We start from the raw sequence: 12,159 nt of genomic DNA, 5'->3' as shown, positions 1-12,159 counted from the left end.
ATGTTCTGAAGCTTTCCTGAAAAGTTATGGCACAATGCACAAAAACGCTTTTCAGCCTGAGATAAGGTGGGTTTCGGAACGCCAAACATAAAAGTGTTGATAACTTTAGAAAAACACTTCAGACAGCTTAGATTTGATGTGCACCTACTAGAAAGACCCTTTCTGCTATAGTGGGAGGTTAAAATTTCATGTTCTGAAGCTTCCCTGAAAAGTTATGGCACAATGCGTAAAAACGCTTTTCAGCCTGAGATAAGGTGGGTTTCGGAACGCCAAACATAAAAGTGTTGATAACTTTTGAAAAACACTTCAGACAGCTTAGATTTGATGTGCAACTACTAGAAAGACCCTTTCTGCTATAGTGGGAGGTTAAAATTTCATGTTCTGAAGCTTCCCTGAAAAGTTATGGCACAATGCACAAAAACGCTTTTCAGCCTGAGATAAGGTGGGTTTCGGAACGCCAAACATAAAAGTGTTAATAACTTTGGAAAAACACTTCAGACAGTTTAGATTTGATGTGCAACTACTAGAAAGACCCTTTCTGCTATAGTGGGAGGTTAAAATTTCATGTTCTGAAGCTTCCCTGAAAAGTTATGGCACAATGCACAAAAACGCTTTTCAGCCTGAGATAAGGTGGGTTTCGGAACGCCAAACATAAAAGTGTTGATAACTTTCGAAAAACACTTCAGAGAGCTTAGATTTGATGTGCACCTACTAGAAAGACCCTTTCTGCTATAGTGGGAGGTTAAAATTTCATGTTCTGAAGCTTCCCTGAAAAGTTATGGCACAATGCGTAAAAACGCTTTTCAGCCTGAGATAAGGTGGGTTTCGGAACGCCAAACATAAAAGTGTTGATAACTTTGGAAAAACACTTCAGACAGTTTAGATTTGATGTGCAACTACTAGAAAGACCCTTTCTGCTATAGTGGGAGGTTAAAATTTCATGTTCTGAAGCTTCCCTGAAAAGTTATGGCACAATGCACAAAAACGCTTTTCAGCCTGAGATAAGGTGGGTTTCGGAACGCCAAACATAAAAGTGTTGATAACTTTGGAAAAACACTTCAGACAGTTTAGATTTGATGTGCAACTACTAGAAAGACCCTTTCTGCTATAGTGGGAGGTTAAAATTTCATGTTCTGAAGCTTTCCTGAAAAGTTATGGCACAATGCACAAAAACGCTTTTCAGCCTGAGATAAGGTGGGTTTCGGAACGCCAAACATAAAAGTGTTGATAACTTTGGAAAAACACTTCAGACAGTTTAGATTTGATGTGCAACTACTAGAAAGACCCTTTCTGCTATAGTGGGAGGTTAAAATTTCATGTTCTGAAGCTTCCCTGAAAAGTTATGGCACAATGCACAAAAACGCTTTTCAGCCTGAGATAAGGTGGGTTTCGGAACGCCAAACATAAAAGTGTTAATAACTTTGGAAAAACACTTCAGACAGTTTAGATTTTATGTGCAACTACTAGAAAGACCCTTTCTGCTATAGTGGGAGGTTAAAATTTCATGTTCTGAAGCTTCCCTGAAAAGTTATGGCACAATGCACAAAAACGCTTTTCAGCCTGAGATAAGGTGGGTTTCGGAACGCCAAACATAAAAGTGTTGATAACTTTCGAAAAACACTTCAGAGAGCTTAGATTTGATGTGCACCTACTAGAAAGACCCTTTCTGCTATAGTGGGAGGTTAAAATTTCATGTTCTGAAGCTTCCCTGAAAAGTTATGGCACAATGCGTAAAAACGCTTTTCAGCCTGAGATAAGGTGGGTTTCGGAACGCCAAACATAAAAGTGTTGATAACTTTCGAAAAACACTTCAGACAGCTTAGATTTGATGTGCACCTACTAGAAAGACCCTTTCTGCTATAGTGGGAGGTTAAAATTTCATGTTCTGAAGCTTCCCTGAAAAGTTATGGCACAATGCGTAAAAACGCTTTTCAGCCTGAGATAAGGTGGGTTTCGGAACGCCAAACATAAAAGTGTTGATAACTTTGGAAAAACACTTCAGACAGTTTAGATTTGATGTGCAACTACTAGAAAGACCCTTTCTGCTATAGTGGGAGGTTAAAATTTCATGCTCTGAAGCTTCCCTGAAAAGTTATGGCACAATGCACAAAAACGCTTTTCAGCCTGAGATAAGGTGGGTTTCGGAACGCCAAACATAAAAGTGTTGATAACTTTGGAAAAACACTTCAGACAGTTTAGATTTGATGTGCAACTACTAGAAAGACCCTTTCTGCTATAGTGGGAGGTTAAAATTTCATGTTCTGAAGCTTCCCTGAAAAGTTATGGCACAATGCACAAAAACGCTTTTCAGCCTGAGATAAGGTGGGTTTCGGAACGCCAAACATAAAAGTGTTAATAACTTTGGAAAAACACTTCAGACAGTTTAGATTTGATGTGCAACTACTAGAAAGACCCTTTCTGCTATAGTGGGAGGTTAAAATTTCATGTTCTGAAGCTTCCCTGAAAAGTTATGGCACAATGCACAAAAACGCTTTTCAGCCTGAGATAAGGTGGGTTTCGGAACGCCAAACATAAAAGTGTTAATAACTTTGGAAAAACACTTCAGACCGTTTAGATTTGATGTGCAACTACTAGAAAGACCCTTTCTGCTATAGTGGGAGGTTAAAATTTCATGTTCTGAAGCTTCCCTGAAAAGTTATGGCACAATGCACAAAAACGCTTTTCAGCCTGAGATAAGGTGGGTTTCGGAACGCCAAACATAAAAGTGTTGATAACTTTGGAAAAACACTTCAGACAGTTTAGATTTGATGTGCAACTACTAGAAAGACCCTTTCTGCTATAGTGGGAGGTTAAAATTTCATGTTCTGAAGCTTCCCTGAAAAGTTATGGCACAATGCACAAAAACGCTTTTCAGCCTGAGATAAGGTGGGTTTCGGAACGCCAAACATAAAAGTGTTGATAACTTTGGAAAAACACTTCAGACAGTTTAGATTTGATGTGCAACTACTAGAAAGACCCTTTCTGCTATAGTGGGAGGTTAAAATTTCATGTTCTGAAGCTTTCCTGAAAAGTTATGGCACAATGCACAAAAACGCTTTTCAGCCTGAGATAAGGTGGGTTTCGGAACGCCAAAGATAAAAGTGTTGATAACTTTGGAAAAACACTTCAGACAGTTTAGATTTGATGTGCAACTACTAGAAAGACCCTTTCTGCTATAGTGGGAGGTTAAAATTTCATGTTCTGAAGCTTCCCTGAAAAGTTATGGCACAATGCACAAAAACGCTTTTCAGCCTGAGATAAGGTGGGTTTCGGAACGCCAAACATAAAAGTGTTAATAACTTTGGAAAAACACTTCAGACAGTTTAGATTAATGTGCAACTACTAGAAAGACCCTTTCTGCTATAGTGGGAGGTTAAAATTTCATGTTCTGAAGCTTCCCTGAAAAGTTATGGCACAATGCACAAAAACGCTTTTCAGCCTGAGATAAGGTGGGTTTCGGAACGCCAAACATAAAAGTGTTGATAACTTTCGAAAAACACTTCAGACAGCTTAGATTTGATGTGCACCTACTAGAAAGACCCTTTCTGCTATAGTGGGAGGTTAAAATTTCATGTTCTGAAGCTTCCCTGAAAAGTTATGGCACAATGCGTAAAAACGCTTTTCAGCCTGAGATAAGGTGGGTTTCGGAACGCCAAACATAAAAGTGTTGATAACTTTGGAAAAACACTTCAGACAGTTTAGATTTGATGTGCAACTACTAGAAAGACCCTTTCTGCTATAGTGGGAGGTTAAAATTTCATGTTCTGAAGCTTCCCTGAAAAGTTATGGCACAATGCACAAAAACGCTTTTCAGCCTGAGATAAGGTGGGTTTCGGAACGCCAAACATAAAAGTGTTGATAACTTTGGAAAAACACTTCAGACAGTTTAGATTTGATGTGCAACTACTAGAAAGACCCTTTCTGCTATAGTGGGAGGTTAAAATTTCATGTTCTGAAGCTTCCCTGAAAAGTTATGGCACAATGCACAAAAACGCTTTTCAGCCTGAGATAAGGTGGGTTTCGGAACGCCAAACATAAAAGTGTTAATAACTTTGGAAAAACACTTCAGACAGTTTAGATTTGATGTGCAACTACTAGAAAGACCCTTTCTGCTATAGTGGGAGGTTAAAATTTCATGTTCTGAAGCTTCCCTGAAAAGTTATGGCACAATGCACAAAAACGCTTTTCAGCCTGAGATAAGGTGGGTTTCGGAACGCCAAACATAAAAGTGTTGATAACTTTCGAAAAACACTTCAGAGAGCTTAGATTTGATGTGCACCTACTAGAAAGACCCTTTCTGCTATAGTGGGAGGTTAAAATTTCATGTTCTGAAGCTTTCCTGAAAAGTTATGGCACAATGCGTAAAAACGCTTTTCAGCCTGAGATAAGGTGGGTTTCGGAACGCCAAACATAAAAGTGTTGATAACTTTGGAAAAACACTTCAGACAGTTTAGATTTGATGTGCAACTACTAGAAAGACCCTTTCTGCTATAGTGGGAGGTTAAAATTTCATGTTCTGAAGCTTCCCTGAAAAGTTATGGCACAATGCACAAAAACGCTTTTCAGCCTGAGATAAGGTGGGTTTCGGAACGCCAAACATAAAAGTGTTGATAACTTTGGAAAAACACTTCAGACAGTTTAGATTTGATGTGCAACTACTAGAAAGACCCTTTCTGCTATAGTGGGAGGTTAAAATTTCATGTTCTGAAGCTTTCCTGAAAAGTTATGGCACAATGCACAAAAACGCTTTTCAGCCTGAGATAAGGTGGGTTTCGGAACGCCAAACATAAAAGTGTTGATAACTTTAGAAAAACACTTCAGACAGCTTAGATTTGATGTGCACCTACTAGAAAGACCCTTTCTGCTATAGTGGGAGGTTAAAATTTCATGTTCTGAAGCTTCCCTGAAAAGTTATGGCACAATGCGTAAAAACGCTTTTCAGCCTGAGATAAGGTGGGTTTCGGAACGCCAAACATAAAAGTGTTGATAACTTTTGAAAAACACTTCAGACAGCTTAGATTTGATGTGCAACTACTAGAAAGACCCTTTCTGCTATAGTGGGAGGTTAAAATTTCATGTTCTGAAGCTTCCCTGAAAAGTTATGGAACAATGCACAAAAACGCTTTTCAGCCTGAGATAAGGTGGGTTTCGGAACGCCAAACATAAAAGTGTTGATAACTTTGGAAAAACACTTCAGACAGTTTAGATTTGATGTGCAACTACTAGAAAGACCCTTTCTGCTATAGTGGGAGGTTAAAATTTCATGTTCTGAAGCTTCCCTGAAAAGTTATGGCACAATGCACAAAAACGCTTTTCAGCCTGAGATAAGGTGGGTTTCGGAACGCCAAACATAAAAGTGTTGATAACTTTCGAAAAACACTTCAGACAGTTTAGATTTGATGTGCAACTACTAGAAAGACCCTTTCTGCTATAGTGGGAGGTTAAAATTTCATGTTCTGAAGCTTCCCTGAAAAGTTATGGCACAATGCACAAAAACGCTTTTCAGCCTGAGATAAGGTGGGTTTCGGAACGCCAAACATAAAAGTGTCAATAACTTTGGAAAAACACTTCAGACAGTTTAGATTTGATGTGCAACTACTAGAAAGACCCTTTCTGCTATAGTGGGAGGTTAAAATTTCATGTTCTGAAGCTTCCCTGAAAAGTTATGGCACAATCCACAAAAACGCTTTTCAGCCTGAGATAAGGTGGGTTTCGGAACGCCAAACATAAAAGTGTTGATAACTTTCGAAAAACACTTCAGAGAGCTTAGATTTGATGTGCACCTACTAGAAAGACCCTTTCTGCTATAGTGGGAGGTTAAAATTTCATGTTCTGAAGCTTCCCTGAAAAGTTATGGCACAATGCGTAAAAACGCTTTTCAGCCTGAGATAAGGTGGGTTTCGGAACGCCAAACATAAAAGTGTTGATAACTTTGGAAAAACACTTCAGACAGTTTAGATTTGATGTGCAACTACTAGAAAGATCCTTTCTGCTATAGTGGGAGGTTAAAATTTCATGTTCTGAAGCTTCCCTGAAAAGTTATGGCACAATGCACAAAAACGCTTTTCAGCCTGAGATAAGGTGGGTTTCGGAACGCCAAACATAAAAGTGTTGATAACTTTCGAAAAACACTTCAGACAGCTTAGATTTGATGTGCACCTACTAGAAAGACCCTTTGTGCTATAGTGGGAGGTTAAAATTTCATGTTCTGAAGCTTCCCTGAAAAGTTATGGCACAATGCGTAAAAACGCTTTTCAGCCTGAGATAAGGTGGGTTTCGGAACGCCAAACATAAAAGTGTTGATAACTTTGGAAAAACACTTCAGACAGTTTAGATTTGATGTGCAACTACTAGAAAGACCCTTTCTGCTATAGTGGGAGGTTAAAATTTCATGTTCTGAAGCTTCCCTGAAAAGTTATGGCACAATGCACAAAAACGCTTTTCAGCCTGAGATAAGGTGGGTTTCGGAACGCCAAACATAAAAGTGTTGATAACTTTGGAAAAACACTTCAAGACAGTTTAGATTTGATGTGCAACTACTAGAAAGACCCTTTCTGCTATAGTGGGAGGTTAAAATTTCATGTTCTGAAGCTTCCCTGAAAAGTTATGGCACAATGCACAAAAACGCTTTTCAGCCTGAGATAAGGTGGGTTTCGGAACGCCAAACATAAAAGTGTTAATAACTTTGGAAAAACACTTCAGACAGTTTAGATTTGATGTGCAACTACTAGAAAGACCCTTTCTGCTATAGTGGGAGGTTAAAATTTCATGTTCTGAAGCTTCCCTGAAAAGTTATGGCACAATGCACAAAAACGCTTTTCAGCCTGAGATAAGGTGGGTTTCGGAACGCCAAACATAAAAGTGTTGATAACTTTCGAAAAACACTTCAGAGAGCTTAGATTTGATGTGCACCTACTAGAAAGACCCTTTCTGCTATAGTGGGAGGTTAAAATTTCATGTTCTGAAGCTTCCCTGAAAAGTTATGGCACAATGCACAAAAACGCTTTTCAGCCTGAGATAAGGTGGGTTTCGGAACGCCAAACATAAAAGTGTTGATAACTTTGGAAAAACACTTCAGACAGTTTAGATTTGATGTGCAACTACTAGAAAGACCCTTTCTGCTATAGTGGGAGGTTAAAATTTCATGTTCTGAAGCTTCCCTGAAAAGTTATGGCACAATGCGTAAAAACGCTTTTCAGCCTGAGATAAGGTGGGTTTCGGAACGCCAAACATTAAAGTGTTGATAACTTTGGAAAAACACTTCAGACAGTTTAGATTTGATGTGCAACTACTAGAAAGACCCTTTCTGCTATAGTGGGAGGTTAAAATTTCATGTTCTGAAGCTTCCCTGAAAAGTTTTGGCACAATGCACAAAAACGCTTTTCAGCCTGAGATAAGGTGGGTTTCGGAACGCCAAACATAAAAGTGTTGATAACTTTCGAAAAACACTTCAGACAGCTTAGATTTGATGTGCACCTACTAGAAAGACCCTTTCTGCTATAGTGGGAGGTTAAAATTTCATGTTCTGAAGCTTCCCTGAAAAGTTATGGCACAATGCGTAAAAACGCTTTTCAGCCTGAGATAAGGTGGGTTTCGGAACGCCAAACATAAAAGTGTTGATAACTTTGGAAAAACACTTCAGACAGTTTAGATTTGATGTGCAACTACTAGAAAGACCCTTTCTGCTATAGTGGGAGGTTAAAATTTCATGTTCTGAAGCTTCCGTGAAAAGTTATGGCACAATGCACAAAAACGCTTTTCAGCCTGAGATAAGGTGGGTTTCGGAACGCCAAACATAAAAGTGTTGATAACTTTGGAAAAACACTTCAGACAGTTTAGATTTGATGTGCAACTACTAGAAAGACCCTTTCTGCTATAGTGGGAGGTTAAAATTTCATGTTCTGAAGCTTCCCTGAAAAGTTATGGCACAATGCACAAAAACGCTTTTCAGCCTGAGATAAGGTGGGTTTCGGAACGCCAAACATAAAAGTGTTAATAACTTTGGAAAAACACTTCAGACAGTTTAGATTTGATGTGCAACTACTAGAAAGACCCTTTCTGCTATAGTGGGAGGTTAAAATTTCATGTTCTGAAGCTTCCCTGAAAAGTTATGGCACAATGCACAAAAACGCTTTTCAGCCTGAGATAAGGTGGGTTTCGGAACGCCAAACATAAAAGTGTTGATAACTTTCGAAAAACACTTCAGAGAGCTTAGATTTGATGTGCACCTACTAGAAAGACCCTTTCTGCTATAGTGGGAGGTTAAAATTTCATGTTCTGAAGCTTCCCTGAAAAGTTATGGCACAATGCGTAAAAACGCTTTTCAGCCTGAGATAAGGTGGGTTTCGGAACGCCAAACATAAAAGTGTTGATAACTTTGGAAAAACACTTCAGACAGTTTAGATTTGATGTGCAACTACTAGAAAGACCCTTTCTGCTATAGTGGGAGGTTAAAATTTCATGTTCTGAAGCTTCCCTGAAAAGTTATGGCACAATGCACAAAAACGCTTTTCAGCCTGAGATAAGGTGGGTTTCGGAACGCCAAACATAAAAGTGTTGATAACTTTGGAAAAACACTTCAGACAGTTTAGATTTGATGTGCAACTACTAGAAAGACCCTTTCTGCTATAGTGGGAGGTTAAAATTTCATGTTCTGAAGCTTTCCTGAAAAGTTATGGCACAATGCACAAAAACGCTTTTCAGCCTGAGATAAGGTGGGTTTCGGAACGCCAAACATAAAAGTGTTGATAACTTTAGAAAAACACTTCAGACAGCTTAGATTTGATGTGCACCTACTAGAAAGACCCTTTCTGCTATAGTGGGAGGTTAAAATTTCATGTTCTGAAGCTTCCCTGAAAAGTTATGGCACAATGCGTAAAAACGCTTTTCAGCCTGAGATAAGGTGGGTTTCGGAACGCCAAACATAAAAGTGTTGATAACTTTTGAAAAACACTTCAGACAGCTTAGATTTGATGTGCAACTACTAGAAAGACCCTTTCTGCTATAGTGGGAGGTTAAAATTTCATGTTCTGAAGCTTCCCTGAAAAGTTATGGAACAATGCACAAAAACGCTTTTCAGCCTGAGATAAGGTGGGTTTCGGAACGCCAAACATAAAAGTGTTGATAACTTTGGAAAAACACTTCAGACAGTTTAGATTTGATGTGCAACTACTAGAAAGACCCTTTCTGCTATAGTGGGAGGTTAAAATTTCATGTTCTGAAGCTTCCCTGAAAAGTTATGGCACAATGCACAAAAACGCTTTTCAGCCTGAGATAAGGTGGGTTTCGGAACGCCAAACATAAAAGTGTTGATAACTTTCGAAAAACACTTCAGACAGCTTAGATTTGATGTGCACCTACTAGAAAGACCCTTTCTGCTATAGTGGGAGGTTAAAATTTCATGTTCTGAAGCTTCCCTGAAAAGTTATGGCACAATGCGTAAAAACGCTTTTCAGCCTGAGATAAGGTGGGTTTCGGAACGCCAAACATAAAAGTGTTGATAACTTTGGAAAAACACTTCAGACAGTTTAGATTTGATGTGCAACTACTAGAAAGACCCTTTCTGCTATAGTGGGAGGTTAAAATTTCATGTTCTGAAGCTTCCCTGAAAAGTTATGGCACAATGCACAAAAACGCTTTTCAGCCTGAGATAAGGTGGGTTTCGGAACGCCAAACATAAAAGTGTTAATAACTTTGGAAAAACACTTCAGACAGTTTAGATTTGATGTGCAACTACTAGAAAGACCCTTTCTGCTATAGTGGGAGGTTAAAATTTCATGTTCTGAAGCTTCCCTGAAAAGTTATGGCACAATGCACAAAAACGCTTTTCAGCCTGAGATAAGGTGGGTTTCGGAACGCCAAACATAAAAGTGTTGATAACTTTCGAAAAACACTTCAGAGAGCTTAGATTTGATGTGCACCTACTAGAAAGACCCTTTCTGCTATAGTGGGAGGTTAAAATTTCATGTTCTGAAGCTTCCCTGAAAAGTTATGGCACAATGCGTAAAAACGCTTTTCAGCCTGAGATAAGGTGGGTTTCGGAACGCCAAACATAAAAGTGTTGATAACTTTGGAAAAACACTTCAGACAGTTTAGATTTGATGTGCAACTACTAGAAAGATCCTTTCTGCTATAGTGGGAGGTTAAAATTTCATGTTCTGAAGCTTCCCTGAAAAGTTATGGCACAATGCACAAAAACGCTTTTCAGCCTGAGATAAGGTGGGTTTCGGAACGCCAAACATAAAAGTGTTGATAACTTTCGAAAAACACTTCAGACAGCTTAGATTTGATGTGCACCTACTAGAAAGACCCTTTGTGCTATAGTGGGAGGTTAAAATTTCATGTTCTGAAGCTTCCCTGAAAAGTTATGGCACAATGCGTAAAAACGCTTTTCAGCCTGAGATAAGGTGGGTTTCGGAACGCCAAACATAAAAGTGTTGATAACTTTGGAAAAACACTTCAGACAGTTTAGATTTGATGTGCAACTACTAGAAAGACCCTTTCTGCTATAGTGGGAGGTTAAAATTTCATGTTCTGAAGCTTCCCTGAAAAGTTATGGCACAATGCACAAAAACGCTTTTCAGCCTGAGATAAGGTGGGTTTCGGAACGCCAAACATAAAAGTGTTGATAACTTTGGAAAAACACTTCAAGACAGTTTAGATTTGATGTGCAACTACTAGAAAGACCCTTTCTGCTATAGTGGGAGGTTAAAATTTCATGTTCTGAAGCTTCCCTGAAAAGTTATGGCACAATGCACAAAAACGCTTTTCAGCCTGAGATAAGGTGGGTTTCGGAACGCCAAACATAAAAGTGTTAATAACTTTGGAAAAACACTTCAGACAGTTTAGATTTGATGTGCAACTACTAGAAAGACCCTTTCTGCTATAGTGGGAGCTTAAAATTTCATGTTCTGAAGCTTCCCTGAAAAGTTATGGCACAATGCACAAAAACGCTTTTCAGCCTGAGATAAGGTGGGTTTCGGAACGCCAAACATAAAAGTGTTGATAACTTTCGAAAAACACTTCAGAGAGCTTAGATTTGATGTGCACCTACTAGAAAGACCCTTTCTGCTATAGTGGGAGGTTAAAATTTCATGTTCTGAAGCTTCCCTGAAAAGTTATGGCACAATGCGTAAAAACGCTTTTCAGCCTGAGATAAGGTGGGTTTCGGAACGCCAAACATAAAAGTGTTGATAACTTTGGAAAAACACTTCAGACAGTTTAGATTTGATGTGCAACTACTAGAAAGACCCTTTCTGCTATAGTGGGAGGTTAAAATTTCATGTTCTGAAGCTTCCCTGAAAAGTTATGGCACAATGCACAAAAACGCTTTTCAGCCTGAGATAAGGTGGGTTCGGAACGCCAAACATAAAAGTGTTGATAACTTTGGAGAAACACTTCAGACAGTTTAGATTTGATGTGCAACTACTAGAAAGACCCTTTCTGCTATAGTGGGAGGTTAAAATTTCATGTTCTGAAGCTTTCCTGAAAAGTTATGGCACAATGCACAAAAACGCTTTTCAGCCTGAGATAAGGTGGGTTTCGGAACGCCAAACATAAAAGTGTTGATAACTTTGGAAAAACACTTCAGACAGTTTAGATTTGATGTGCAACTACGAGAAAGACCCTTTCTGCTATAGTGGGAGGTTAAAATTTCATGTTCTGAAGCTTCCCTGAAAAGTTATGGCACAATGCACAAAAAAGCTTTTCAGCCTGAGATAAGGTGGGTTTCGGAACGCCAAACATAAAAGTGTTAATAACTTTGGAAAAACACTTCAGACAGTTTAGATTTGATGTGCAACTACTAGAAAGACCCTTTCTGCTATAGTGGGAGGTTAAAATTTCATGTTCTGAAGCTTCCCTGAAAAGTTATGGCACAATGCACAAAAACGCTTTTCAGCCTGAGATAAGGTGGGTTTCGGAACGCCAAACATAAAAGTGTTGATAACTTTCGAAAAACACTTCAGAGAGCTTAGATTTGATGTGCACCTACTAGAAAGACCCTTTCTGCTATAGTGGGAGGTTAAAATTTCATGTTCTGAAGCTTCCCTGAAAAGTTATGGCACAATGCGTAAAAACGCTTTTCAGCCTGAGATAAGGTGGGTTTCGGAACGCCAAACATAAAAGTGTTGATAACTTTCGAAAAACACTTCAGACAGC

This window comes from Synchiropus splendidus, chromosome 9, assembly GCF_027744825.2.
Source record: "Synchiropus splendidus isolate RoL2022-P1 chromosome 9, RoL_Sspl_1.0, whole genome shotgun sequence".
In the NCBI taxonomy this organism is placed as follows: Eukaryota; Metazoa; Chordata; class Actinopteri; order Syngnathiformes; family Callionymidae; genus Synchiropus; species Synchiropus splendidus.
The sequence above is the reverse complement of the archived record's forward strand: the minus strand, read 5'-3'. Positions refer to the sequence as shown.